The following is a 14,159-nucleotide window of genomic DNA, read 5'->3' on the forward strand; positions in this document are numbered from 1 at the left end:
GCCCTCTTGGAGTTTCCCAAAAGGCACGTAGAGGACTCTCAGACCATGAGAAACAAGATTCTCTGGTCTGATGAAACTAAGATTGAACTGTTTGCCCTGAATGGCAAGCGGCACGTCTGGAGGAAACCTGGCACCATCCCTACGATGAAGCATGGTTGGTGGCAGCATTATGCTGTGGCTGATGTTTTTCAGAGGAAGGGACTGCGAGACTATTTAGGTTTGAGAGAAAGATGAATGGAGCAAAGTACAGAGAGTTCCTCGATGAAAACCTGCTCCAGAACACTCAGGACCTATGACTGGGTTGAAGGTTCACCTTCCAACAGGACAATGACCTTAAACACACAGCCAAGACAACGCAGGAGTAGCTTCAGGACAAGTCTCTGAATGTCCTTGAGTGGCCCAGCCAGAGCCCGGACTTGAACCCGATTGAGCTCTGGTGAGACCTGAAAATAGCTGTGCTGCGATGCTCCCCATCCAACCTGACAGAGCTTGAGAGGATCTGCAGAGAAGAATGAGAGAAACTTCCCAAGCTTGTAGCGTCATACCCAAGAAGACTCAAGGCTGTAATCACTGCCAAAGGTGCTTCAACAAAGTACTGATTAAAGGGTCTGAATACTTATGTAAATGTGATATTTCCGTTTTTATAATTTTAAAACATTTGCAAAAAAATCTAAAAACATGTTTTTGCTTTGACATTATGGGGTATTGTGTATAAATTGTAAAGGGGGGAAACTATGTAATCCATTTTAGAATAAGGCTGTAACGTAACAAAATGTGGTAAAAGTAAAGGGGTCTGAATAATTTCTGAATGCACTGTATACTTTAAATTCTACAGACCCTACTGAGTATTCATATATATATATATATATATATATATATATATATATATATATATATATATATATATATACATACATACAGTGGGGCAAAAAAGTATTTGTTATTGACCAAATACTTATTTTCCACCATAATTTGCCAATAAATTCATTTAAAATCCTACAATGTAATTTTCTGGATTTCTTTTTCTCATTTTGTCTGTCATAGTTGAAGTGTACCTATGATGAAAATTACAGGCCTCTCTCATCTTTTTAAGTGGGAGAACTTGCACAATTGGTGGTTGACTAAATACTTTTTTGTCCCACTGTGTGTGAGTGTGTGTGTATATATATATATATATATATATATATATATATATATATATATATATATATATATATATATATGTGTGTGTGTGTGTATGTGTACCAGTCAAAAGTTGACACACCTACCCATTCAACATCTTTTCTTTATTTTCACTATTTTCTACATTGTAAAATAGACATCAAATCTACTAAATAACACATATTGAATTATGTAGTGACCAAAACAGTGTTACAAAAATCAAAATATATTTTTTATTCTTCAAAGTAGCCACCCTTTGCCTTGATGACAGCTTTGCACACTCTTGGCATTCTCTCTATCAGCTTCATGAGGAATGCTTTTCCAACAGTCTTGAAGGAGTTCCCACATATGCTGAGCACTTGTTGGCTGCTTTTCCTTCACTCTGAGGTACAACTCATCCCGAACTATCTCAATTGGGTGGAGGTTGGGTGATTGTGGATGCCAGGTCATCTGTTGCCACTGTCCTTGGTCAAATAGCCCTTACACAGCCTGTTTTGGTCATTGTCCTGTTGAAAAACAAATGATAGTCCCACTAAGCGCAAACCGGATGGGATAGCATATCGCTGCAGAATGCTTTACCAATACATGGGTGTGATCATTCTACAGTGGTCCCTGTAGGTACGATCAAACCGGTGTGATTAGAATGCGTATTTAGAATGTCCAGTTTCTATTGACACAACAGTCAGCATTTGAGCTGGCCACAGTTTTTTCAGAAACATTTTGCACATACAAAGTTATGTCCAGAATGTGAGCAGTTTATTTTTAGATGCAATGTTTAAGTTAATTTTTAAATTTTACCTTTATTTAACCAGGTAGGCTAGTTGAGAACAAGTTGTCATTTGCAACTGCGACCTGGCCAAGATAAAGCGTAGCAATTCGACACATACAACAACACAGAGTTACACACGGAATAAACAAAACATACAGTCAATAATACAGTAGAACAAAAGAAAACAAAAAGTCTATATACAGTGAGTGCAAATTAGGTAAGTTAAGGAAATAAATAGGCCATGGTGGCGAAGTAATTACAATATAGCAATTCAACTCTGGAATGGTAGATCGGCAGAAGATGAATGTGCAGGTAGAGATACTGGGGTGCAAAGGAGCAAAATAAATAAACAAATACCAGTATGGGGATGAGGTACGTAGATAGATGGGCTGTTTACAGATAGGCTAAGTACAGGTGCAGTGATCTGTAAACTGCTCTGACAGCTGGTGTTTAAAGCTACTGAGGGAGATGTGAGTTTCCAGCTTCAGAGATTTTTACAATACGTTCCAGTCATGGGCAGTAGAGAACTGGAAGGGAAGACGACCAAAGGAGGAATTGACTTTTGGGGGTGACCAGTAAGATATACCTGCTGGAGCGCGTGCTACGAGTGGGTGCTGCTATGGTGACCAGGGAGCTGAGATAAGGTGGGGCTTTACCTAGCAGAGACTTGTAGATGACCTGGAGCCAGTGGGTTTGGCGACGAGTATGAAGCGAGGGCCAGCCAACGAGAGCGTACAGGTCGCAATGGTGGGTAGTGTATGGGGCTTTGGTGACAAAACGGATGGCATCCAATTTGTTGAGTAGAGTGTTGGAGGCTATTTTATAGATGACATCACCGAAGTCGAGGATCAGTAGGATGGTCAGTTTTACGAGGGTATGTTTGGCAGCATGAGTGAAGGATGCTTTGTTGCGATATAGGAAGCCGATTCTAGATTTAATTTTGGATTGGAGATGCTTAATGTGAGTCTGGAAGGAGAGTTTCCAGTCTAGCCAGACACCCAGGTATTTGTAGTTGTCCACGTATTCTAAGTCAGAGCCGTCCAGAGTAGTGATGCTGGACGGGCGAGCAGGTGCGGGCAGCGATCGATTGAAAAGCGTGCATTTCGTTTTACTTGCGTTTAAGAGAAGTTGGAGGCTACGGAAGGAGAGTTGTATGGCATTGAAGCTCGTCTGGAGGTTAGTTAACACAGTGTCCAAGGAGGTGCCAGAAGTATACAGAATGGTGTTGTCTGCGTATAGGTGGATCAGAGAATCACCAGCAGCAAGAGCAACATCATTGATGTGTACAGAATGCTATACCAACACATGGGTGTGATCATTCTACAGTGGTCCCTGTAGGTACGATCAAACCGGTGTGATTAGAATGCATATTTAGAATGTCCAGTTTAGAATGACACAACAGTCAGCATTTGAGCTGGCCACAGTTTTTTCAGAAACATTTTGCACATACAAAGTTATGTCCAGAATGTGAGCAGTTTGTTTTTAGATACAATGTTAAGACATTCACAGAAGTAGTTACAGCATAACACAATCATCCAAACTGGAAAAATGCAGGCTATATTTGTCCTAGCGCTAATTGAGGAAAGATTGAGGAAAGATTGACATAACACAAGCGGTCATATTTTTATAACTCTCGGCTGACAGAAACAACAATATTAATTATCTAATAGCAAATACTATTTATAATTAATCACAGCACGGGTGAGCTCACCATTGATCGAAATAATTGAGTACAGCACTTTCTAGAAATCTAAAGTTGTCCTACGATAGGTAGTTTGTGCGCCCCGCCATGCTTGTTTTTTTTCACATCAACCAAAGATAATAGGAGGAGACAAGATTAGTTTGGTCTGTTTATAGTATGCATGTTGAAGGGTGTGTGTCGTCTACGATCATCCACTTCCCTTCATTCCCTTCTGGAAGTTTACCCGAAAGATGAGTGAACCATTCCTCCACCTCATTATAAAATCTTCCGTATGGCAGATTACGTGACACCCAGAATGCATTGTATAATGTCAACAAACATGGCGCCACACATAGCTGGCAAATAGCTTAGCTCATTATAATCTATACAGCCTTGCAAAAAATAATTTTACACACATCGTAGGTGTCCATTACAATATATGCAATAATCAGAATGCATTATTTGTCACCAGTAATTGAAAACATGAATAAAACTGTAAATACATTATGCTCCATACATACATTACTACATACTGTACATAGTGTATGCACCTACAGTAGAAACGACAACACGATATGCAGAAAATAAGGAACTTACTTTGATAGGAACACACACATGTCCAAAGTTATTATGTGTAAAGAAAACAACAATGAAGGCAAAGCGAGTGGCAGCAAGAAAACGTTTCAATTCTTGCAAGACTGTGCAAATATATGCATACTTGATCTGCGCAAACATGAGTGAAGTGCGGTGGGTTCTCCTGGAAGAGAGAAGTTTATCCAGCTCTGCAAAGTCTCAAACATAAATTGTCCGCAACACTGAAATGGACTACTTCTATATGAATTAATGAGGAGGCAGAACACACCTCAATTCAATTTGTTGTTAGAAAATACTTTGAAATTGAATAGTTGAAACATAGCCTATAGATAATTAGCAGGCAGCGCTTGTTAACTGTCCTGTTGCATAATAATCACATTTTGGAACAGTGAGTGCATTCTGACATCACGTGCATAAAACAACACACGCTGGGGTGACCATTAGAGATAAACTTGGCAAAAAAGAAATGTCCCTTTTTCAGGACACTGTCTTTCAAAGATAATTCGTAAAAATCCAAATAACTTCACAGATCTTCATTGTAAAGGGTTTAAACACTGTTCCCCATGCTAACCCATGTTCAATGAAACATAAACAATGAATGAACATGAACCTGTGGAATGGTTGTTAAGACACTAACAGCTTACAGACGGTAGACAATTAAGGTCACAGTTATGAAAACTTAGGACTCTAAAGAGGCCTTTCTATTGACTCTGAAAAACAATCAAAAGAAAGATGCCCAGGGTCCCTTCTCATTTGTGTGAGATGGAGGGTCCGTCATGGTCTGGGACGGTGTGTTACAGCATAATCGGACTGAGCTTGTTGTCATTGCAGGCAATCTCAATGCTGTGCGGTACAGTGAAGACATCCTCCTCCCTAAGGAGGACCCTTCCTGAAGGCTCATCCTGACATGACCCTCCAGCATAACAATGCCACCAGCCATATTGCTCGTTCTGTACGTGATTACCTGCAAGACAGGAATGTCAGTGTTCTGCCATGGCCAGGGAAGAGCCCGGATCCCAATACATTGCGCACATTTGGGACCTGTTGAATCGGAGGGTGAGGGCCAGGGCCATTCCCCCAGAAATGTCTGGGAACTTGCAGGTGCCTTGGTGGAAGAGCGGGGTAACATCTCACAGCAAGAACGGGCAAATCTGGTGCAGTCCATGAGGAGGAGATGCACTGCAGTACCTAATGCAGCTGGTGGCCACACCATATACTGACTGTTACTTTTGATTTTGACCCCCCTTTGTTCAGGGACACATTATTCCATTTCTGTTAGTCACATGTCTGTGGAACTTCTCAGTTGTTGAATCTGGTTATGTTCATACAAATGTTTACACATGTTAAGTTTGCTTAAAATAAACGCAGTTGACAGTGAGAGGATGTTTCTTTTTCTGATGAGTTTATTTGGAACTCACATGTCAAAATGTTAAGTGTGCCCTGAATTCTAAATAAATCAGTAGCACAGAACCCACACACCATCTCACCTCTTCCTTCATGCTTCACGGTGGGAACCATACATGCAGAGATAATCCGTTCACGTATTCTGCGTCTCACATAAACACAGAGATTGGAACCAAAAATCTCATGTTCCCCGCGTTGGCGTTAAACGCTGCACAAGTCGGCTTAATCGGAAATTAACTTTACATTTCTATTGCGCAAACTGTAAGTCTTTAGCAATACAGAATGAATAGAACCCTGAGGAAGGGAAAAAAAATGGAGTGCCAAAAAGTTACTTAAAACAATTATCCTAGATTCACAAGCAGGTTTGACTTTTTGATGTGTCTGTAGTATCCGAAAGAATCAAAAAGAAGAGATTATGCAGTTTCTAAATCACCCATCCTTGCCAAACAACTCATAAATGTACCCCTTGAGCTCTATTTCAAATAACATGCACTCTCCGCGTACATTGGCAACACTCAAAGCACAGTGACATATTTCAAATCAAAATAGGCCATTCTGTTCTTTTGAAATGCATTTTCCTTCATACCTTAATGAATTGTTAATGAATGATCTTTGTGATGGTGTTTAATTCATGGATTTTAACACTTTAAATTGTGATGTTTTAGTGATTTTTCATGTGTACGTGCTGTTACATAAACTAATACAAATGCCATTGTGTTAATTGAAATACATTTTCTTTGGGATTCTAAATGTTACCTTCATAAACAGAAATCAAATGATTAGTCTTCCGATAGCATATATGAAATGCAATTATTAGACTGTTAGAATGTTCAAAAGGCCCGACGGGGGTCCAACAAGGCTTTTCTAGTGTTAAGTGCCACGGCATATTATTTGAAACCTTAGGTTGAGTGGTTTTTTAAATCTATTTCTAACCTAGGTATAGCCTAGTACTTGTTTTGTCTGGCAAGGTTGGAGAGGTTGGTGAGTGTTAGCGACAAGGACAAAGTACAAACCGTTCTGTCTTCACTGTCGTACAAGTATTGTGCACTTATTATTTCAATTTATCATCCAACACAGCCATTTCTCAACATACCAACCCTCCAAAAACATGACGCCTTAAGTTTAAACTTTCACTCTCCAATTAAACTGTTATATTCAATTTGTCTGTAGCCAAAGCTGTATGCTTTCAATAGCATTCTACAAACACTGTCTGCGTTATGCATCAATAAGATCTGTTGTTTGAACTGACATCACGTCAAGCAACAAAGGCTGGATGATGGCCTCTGAAAACACTGCTTGGCAACGATGGTGGAAATGGTTGCCTGATTCATTGTTTTAATGACACTTTGATGAGGCTGTTTGAATAGTAAATACTTGTGTTTCCATTGTTTGACTAATTTCCTCAAAAAGCTAGGGAGGGTTTGAATTTGCCGTAGGAGGTGCTCCAGTGATGACTGATTCAGTTTGGCTGAAGTGACTACTATGAGTCACATATGATCCGTATCAGGCCAGTATCACAGGATTGATCCTGGTCAACATCCACAAGCTATCTAGAGGTTACTGTAAAATGTCTCATGAGGAGAGACAAATGACGGAATCCAGATTCTGTCCAGACACTTTCAAATGCCACTTAGGTATGATATTTTAGGGGATGTCAGATGAGTCTTCCTTAAAGTGCATACTTTAACTATGTATTCAGATAAGGAATTATAAAAACAATCAAAATATTTTCTAAAAGTATGGACCAGGTGCTATAATATCAATCTATACAAACAATATGGCTGGTATGGACTCCAATTCAATACAGTATCAGAGAAAAGCTTTGAATTGTGCTTCAGTCTTTATAATAATTTAATAATAATAATTGATTGGATTTTTTTAGTGCTTTTTTCACATAGGTGCTCAAAGCCCTTTAGGGGGAAACTCACCTCATCCACCAACATAGTATAGTACCCACTTGGGTGATGCACGGCAACCATTTGTGCCATTGAGTTTCAGCTATGCCTCTAGAGAAAGCAAGCTTGAGCCATTAAAAGACATGCCCGGTCTACACCAAAGACAATCACATTGATGCCAAGGTCTGTGCTTCAAACAAATAATTAAAGACATGTTCTGGTACTTCAGCAACTAAGAAAGTATTTTTTAAACCTCCCGCTTTGGGCTGGATGTGTCAATGTGTAGTTCATCCATAATCTCTTATCAGAATTACTGTTTTACCTCAATTAGCCACGAAATCCCTATTTTGAAAGCAACTGTTTTCTTGCACCTGTGCTGCGCCATTTTCCCAACATTTCTCCCCACGTGGGCTGGCCCCTTAGCAATTTGAGTTCCAGCCAAAGAGGCCTACCCAGCATTATCCAATGAGGTTGCAAGGCTGTCCCAATGGCTCAGTGGACACAGCAGAGAAAAAGAGCAAGAGCAATGACATGGTGCATATATGTGACGTAGTATACAATTTTTGGGAACCACTTAGAACTACTGGCTAAAACGTACAGTATACACAAATATCGGAGAATCTCTTTAAACAGAGCCACTGATCTAGGCTGAATGAAGAGATGGGGATAATTCTGCCTTCAAATCAGACTTTCATCCATGTTCAGTGTTCTTATTTTCTGAAGAAAAGGTCTAGATCCCCTGAAGCTAGTTTAGAGACATCATGAAAAGTCATGAAGTGATTGCTATTATCCCTTATGAGCTGTTTTCTGGACACAGATTAAACCTATTGTACTGGATTAAGAATAATGCTCAATGGAGAATCTTCATTTAAAGTGTTTTGTAGACAAGCACTAGGCTTAATCTGTGTCCAGGACACTGGCAATGGATGTCCAGGTTTCATCAAGGCATACTGTATATTGGTTGATTTCTGATGGGAGCCACTACAGAATACTCCTAAAGCCATGCTACCTGCACCAGCCAAAATTCTCACCAAAGTTGATGGCATTTAAATACAGTTGATTGAACGTCAGCCCAGGTAATGCAGTGAAATGTCTCCACAATAGCGGGCTGGAACTCTCTAGTTGGAACAGAAAATATATTCAGTTCCTAATGAAAATAATTATGGCAATACTCTGACTTGTATATGGTACAGCGGCTTGACATACTGTCCAGTCTATGCATTATTATGCTGTGCAAGGATTTGATGTTCAAAAGCTGTTGTCAAAGCACAAGAGAACCTACAACGATACAAAAACAACAACAACAGTGCTTCCATAAATTCCCTCACATTCCAACCATTTTACCGTCACCCCTCACTCTGCTGAGCACACCTTCCTAGACAGAGATTTACAATCACGTTATCAAACAGTGCAAAACTGAGCAGAGTCTAACGGAGGTAAAACTACCTACCTTACACTGGGGGGGGGGGGGGGGGGGGGGGGGGGTTCTTAAATGGTTCTTCCTCAGCTCTTAAGGTTCTTTGGAGAACTCTAGCTTGATAAAGAACCTTTGAGTTATGTGTGAGGTTCTTCACATGGCATCTACGGTTCTTCAAAATTCTAAAAGGTTCTTGAAATGTATGGAAGCCTGCAGATGTGTCAATTTCATAGCACAGAGCAAATTGGTCAGTGTTAAGTAGGGTTCATTTTTAGTGTAACATTTCTAGTGTTGATTCAAGAGTTAAATGAACACTAACGAGTTTAATTAACACTCAATTGTGTAACTGTAAACGAACCCCAGTGTTGGCGTTAATAACCAGAGTTTAACCACGCCCATCATTATCATATTTCCCAGCATGCTCTATTACAGGTATATTTTTTGGAATTGCTTCTTTTAATATCTATTTTTTTACTTGTACATTGATTGATTATTACATTTGAAGCTGCTAAAATATGAATAACATATTTCTAAAACTATTCCAATCGGTGCAATAAGGACTTATTGCACCCGTTACAGAATTGGTTGTTCCAGTTTAGCTGTTTAGGGTAGTATCACATTGTAGACTTCTCAACCTTGGCAGTCAATATGAATGTAGGTTGAGTGTGGAGAGAAATTCCAAATGTTGGATATCCCCACTCCGGCTGGATTCAAATAGGAATTACACATCACTTTGCAAACCAGCATAATGTAATTTGCAGGCCTGATGTGTCCCATAAACTATGAGCCCTACAGCAGGTCTAATCAATTCCGGACCTGGAGGGATGAAGCATTTCTGGTCTTAGATTTTTTTGTATGCTTCTTCAAACAACCACCACATTTATGGTTCTTAGGAAACCCTAAAATGGTTCCTTTATGGCATTGCTCTCAAGAACCTTATTTGGTTCCAACTTGCACCTTTATTTATAAGAGTTGTGTTTCTAAAGCATTCCAACATAAGGGCATGCCTGCCTCTCTTTTTAAATTATATTTCAGAGTGGGAGATGGAATCTGATACGGAGAAAGACCTCTGCTAATAAAAGGATAAGAAATCAATGAGTGGAGTCCCGTTTCCTGCAGCGCATTCATATTCGTGTCTGAAGCTACTGCTACAGTGGCGCTGCTCATGCATCAGCTATCCTAACTCACACTCACTATCACACCCCTACAGCAGCTGTAGCAGCGGCAGAAGCAGCAGTCCATAACTCCAGCGAGGGAGCGAGAGGGAGGCTTACAACGTACACACCACAGGAGACAGAGGCAGAGCCAACGAGCTGCAAGTGCACTCATTAGCACCGAAAAATAACCTGTGATAAACCCCCACGCTCCGTTTCTTTGTCTCTCTCACACATACACATACACAGAGAGAGAGACATTCAAACACTCACGCACATATTCTGTAGAAACAGCTCAAAGCACAAATGGTACTTTAATTTTTCCATACCTGGTGGGACTTCCTTTGACAGGCATGACAGCTGACAGTTCGTGAGGATGAGTGAGAAGGACTTTCTGTGCTTGCCTCACCATTTTCTCTCTTTCTCTCGCTCCCTCTCTCCCTTTTTCTCTACCACCGTCTGTCTCTCTGGGGCAGTGCTTAGTGCTCGGCTAGCGGAGAGCCCACTTTCATTCTCTCTCTCTCCCTCTTTCTCTCACTGTGGGTGTGAGCAGAGGATTGAAGGAGTGTGTGTGTGAATGGTATAAGCCATCGTCCAATCCAGCCTGACTACTGCTCTATGGCTGCAGCAGCTCCAGGAGGAGGAGATCTCTGATTGGTCGGTTTAGAGCTGAGTGCATGTCTGTCAGGCTTGCACCACCCTCTTTGTCTTTCACACTACCCTCCTATTTTTTTTCTCTCTCTCTCTCTCTCGCTCTCATCCCTCTGTCTTTCTCTATATGTTAACCTTCATTTTCATCCACATATTTCTGCCTATTTCTCCATCCCTCAGTCATACGTTTCTCCCTGTATTCTTGCTCTCCTTCTCATGCAAGTGCGCGCACACACACACGCACACACTCTCCCTCTCTCAGGTACCCTAGGGCTTTTACTCTCTCTAGCTCCAAAGGGAAACTTAATGAATAATAAACAGAGGAGTGAAAGGGGAGAGTTGGGGGTGGAGGTAGAGGAGCGGGCAGTGGGAGAGAGGAGAGAGAGAGAAAGAGGTCCTTCAGGACCATGGCACATTGGAGAGATGGAGAGAGGGCTACTTTGAGGTGTTCACCCATCAAGTAGACAAGAAGAGAGGAAGAGAATAGAAGACGTGGCAAAGTGGAAGAGGACAGGGGATAGAGGGATGAGGTGGAGGGGTGGAGGTGTCTAAATAAAGAGGGCGCTTGGTGAAGAGACAGATTACACTCCAGAGACAAGGAGGGAGGCTTGGGTTGAGAATAGAGGCAGGGGGAGAAATGGATGTTGAAAGAAAGGGGGACTCACTGGAAGACGTCACAGGAACAGCCTCTCCTTAACAATGTGGTCCATCTCCTTCATCTATCATCCAGACCCAGTTCTCTCAGACAGACCAGAAGTGTTTCTCATTTACTAAAGAGTTTAATCTGCATACTACTAGTTAAACATTTCTGAAACGTAGGAAATATGTTTGAAAAGAGACAGTACATCAGAGGTTTTCAAAACTATTTTTAGATTAACCGCATTACAGAGTATATTAAATGGTTTGGTTGTTTTGGAGGATTTCGACAATTTTTGACTCGAATTCATTCGGCATTCATATGATACACGCATCTGGGTGGCAATGACTGGGTGGGCTATAATATAAACTAAATTGTGGTTATTGGTGGTTTATTGATGTGGGTCAGTTCACCACCTAGTTGCAGTCATACATGAATGTTAACCACTTAGCATTTCCTTTCAGACACCACACCAGTGTCTAAACGTGGCCACTTTGTTTTTCAAATAAATCGAATTACAAACTCTCACTTTGTTCAAACCAAGGGCATCCACCTCACTGCCTGTTCATTGGGCTTTAAGGGGTTTAAGCCCTGACCATTGACTTCAAAGCTGGTCTGCCATTTTGTTAGCTCAAACCCTGAGTGAGCGAGTGTGACCATGGATTCATGGATTCATGTAGTGTGAGATGGTTGTGTGTTGCTGTGGTTGGTCCCCTCCATAAGAAACACTTGTGTCAATTAATCACAGCTAAGCAGAACAGAGAGATTATGCAGTCGACTGAATCTCATTTCAAGCTGATGGTTTGTGGTATAGGTGGGTGTGTGCGTGGGACATGCTGGGGACACAGACAAATGGCCAACTCTGTGGGCTCCAGCATCAGTGGAGCTATAGGGAGACACATTACCGGGCTGGAATAAAGAATGTGTCTTCCTCCCATAACTTGTCTAATTTATGTGGTGCTGGACAAGTATCAAGGTTACATTGCATTTTTCCATTAAAGAGCGATACACCATTGTTTCACTGCAGCAATGGAGGAAATACAGTAAATACTTTTACCCTTGGGCAAATTATCCAACAAATGAGAAGAAATAGCTTCCAGACTATTCTACAGAAATACAGTGCATTCGTAAAGTATTCAGACTAATTCACTGTTTCCACATTTTGTTACGTTACAGCCTTTATCAATCTACACACAATACCCCATAATGACAAAGCAAAAACATGTTTTCAAATTATTCTTTTTTTGCAAAAAATAAACAAAATATTTACGGAAATATCACATAAGTATTCAGACCCTTTACTCAGTACTTTGTTGAAGAACCTTTGGCAGCCATTACAGCCTTGAGTCTTCTTGGATATGACGCTACTAGCTTGGCATGACTGTATTTGGGGAGTTTCTCCCATTCTTTATTGCAGATCCTCTCAAGCTCTGTCAGGATGGATGAGGAGCGTCGCTGCACAGCTATTTTCAGGTCACTCCAGAGATGTTTGATCGGGTTCAAGTCCGGGCACTGACTGGGCCACTCAAGGACATTCAGAGACTTCTCCCAAAGCCACTCCTGTGTTGTCGTTGCTGTGTGCTTAGGGTCGTTGTCCTGTTGGAATCTGAACTGTCGCTCCAAGTCTTAGGTCCTGAGCGCTCTGGAGCAGGTTTTCATCAAGGATCTCTCTGTATTTTGTTCTGTTCATCTTTCCCTCTATCCTGATGAGTCTCCCAGTCCCTGCCACTGAAAAACATCCCCACAGCATGATGCTGCCACCACCATGCTTCACTGTAGAGTTGGTGCCAGGTTTCCTCCAGATGTGACGCTTGGCATTAAGGCGCATCTTGTTTCTCATGGTCTGAGAGTCCTTTAGGGGCCTTTTGTAAAACTCCAAGTGGCCTTCCATGTGCCTTTTACTGAAGAGTGGCTTCTGTCTGGCCACTCTACCATAATGGCCTGATTGGTGGAGTGCTGCAGAGATGTTTGTCCTTCTGGAAGGTTCTCCCATCTCCACAGAGGAACTCTGTCAAAGTGACCATCGGGATCTTGGTCACCTCCCTGACCAAGGCCTTTCTCCCCCGATTGCTCAGTTTGGCTAGGCGGCCAGATTTAGGAAGAGTCTTGGTGGTTCCAAACTTCTTCCATTCAAGAACAATGGAGGCCACTGTGTTCTTGGGAACCCTCAATGCTGCAGAAATGTTTTGGTACCCTTCCCCAGATCTGTGCCCTGAGGAGCTCTACAGAGTTCCTTCAACCTCAGGGCTTTGTTTTTGCTATGACATGCACTGTCAACTGTGGGCCTTATATAGTGTCATGACTGTCCTGTGAGTATCACAATTGGTCAGATCAGCTTGGCAATGTCTGACAATAAACAGACATTCTCTCACCCGCAGAGAGAATTCTCTCACCCGGGTTTTTGACACCTCCACACCCGGTCGTAAATTAAGCAGAAGAGGACTCTCTCCAAACCCTCCGGTATTGGCTAAAGGAATGTCCCTTTTTCTCCAGAGACTTTTGCCAGGCCAAAACTCTTAACGTCCAAAAAGTGGATAATTGTACAATAATTCGAACATAAAGAATGTTATGGTCAGTGGGGAGATGTAGAAAACTAACGTCATATTTTTTTTCATTTTGTGATGTCATTAAAAACTGTATGGACAAAATACTGTAACTTGGAAAGGATACCGTATTTATCTGTCAAGTTTCCATCTAATACGTTGGGCATATGATATGAAGAATGAGAAAATAGTTTTTCTTAAGATAGGAATATGATTTTAGGAGTCATAAGAGATAACTTCTAAGGGGACGAAG

At 41.3% G+C, this 14,159-nt stretch overlaps 1 protein-coding gene across 2 annotated transcripts in view; it reads right to left on the minus strand.

The window, feature by feature from the left end:
- LOC110535563 (cadherin-18) overlaps window positions 1-14,159 on the minus strand; it is a 376,780-nt gene that overhangs the window by 213,160 nt on the left and 149,461 nt on the right. The window contains exon 1 of one of the 2 annotated variants that reach the window (XM_021620628.2): window positions 10,405-10,624. The exons of the other annotated variant lie outside the window; for it this stretch is intronic. The gene's annotated coding sequence lies outside the window, so the exon portion shown is untranslated. Of the gene's footprint in view, window positions 1-10,404; window positions 10,625-14,159 lie in introns of those variants that run through there. 2 annotated transcript variants of the gene reach the window in all.

This window comes from Oncorhynchus mykiss, chromosome 11 (genome assembly GCF_013265735.2).
Source record: "Oncorhynchus mykiss isolate Arlee chromosome 11, USDA_OmykA_1.1, whole genome shotgun sequence".
In the NCBI taxonomy this organism is placed as follows: domain Eukaryota; kingdom Metazoa; phylum Chordata; class Actinopteri; order Salmoniformes; family Salmonidae; genus Oncorhynchus; species Oncorhynchus mykiss.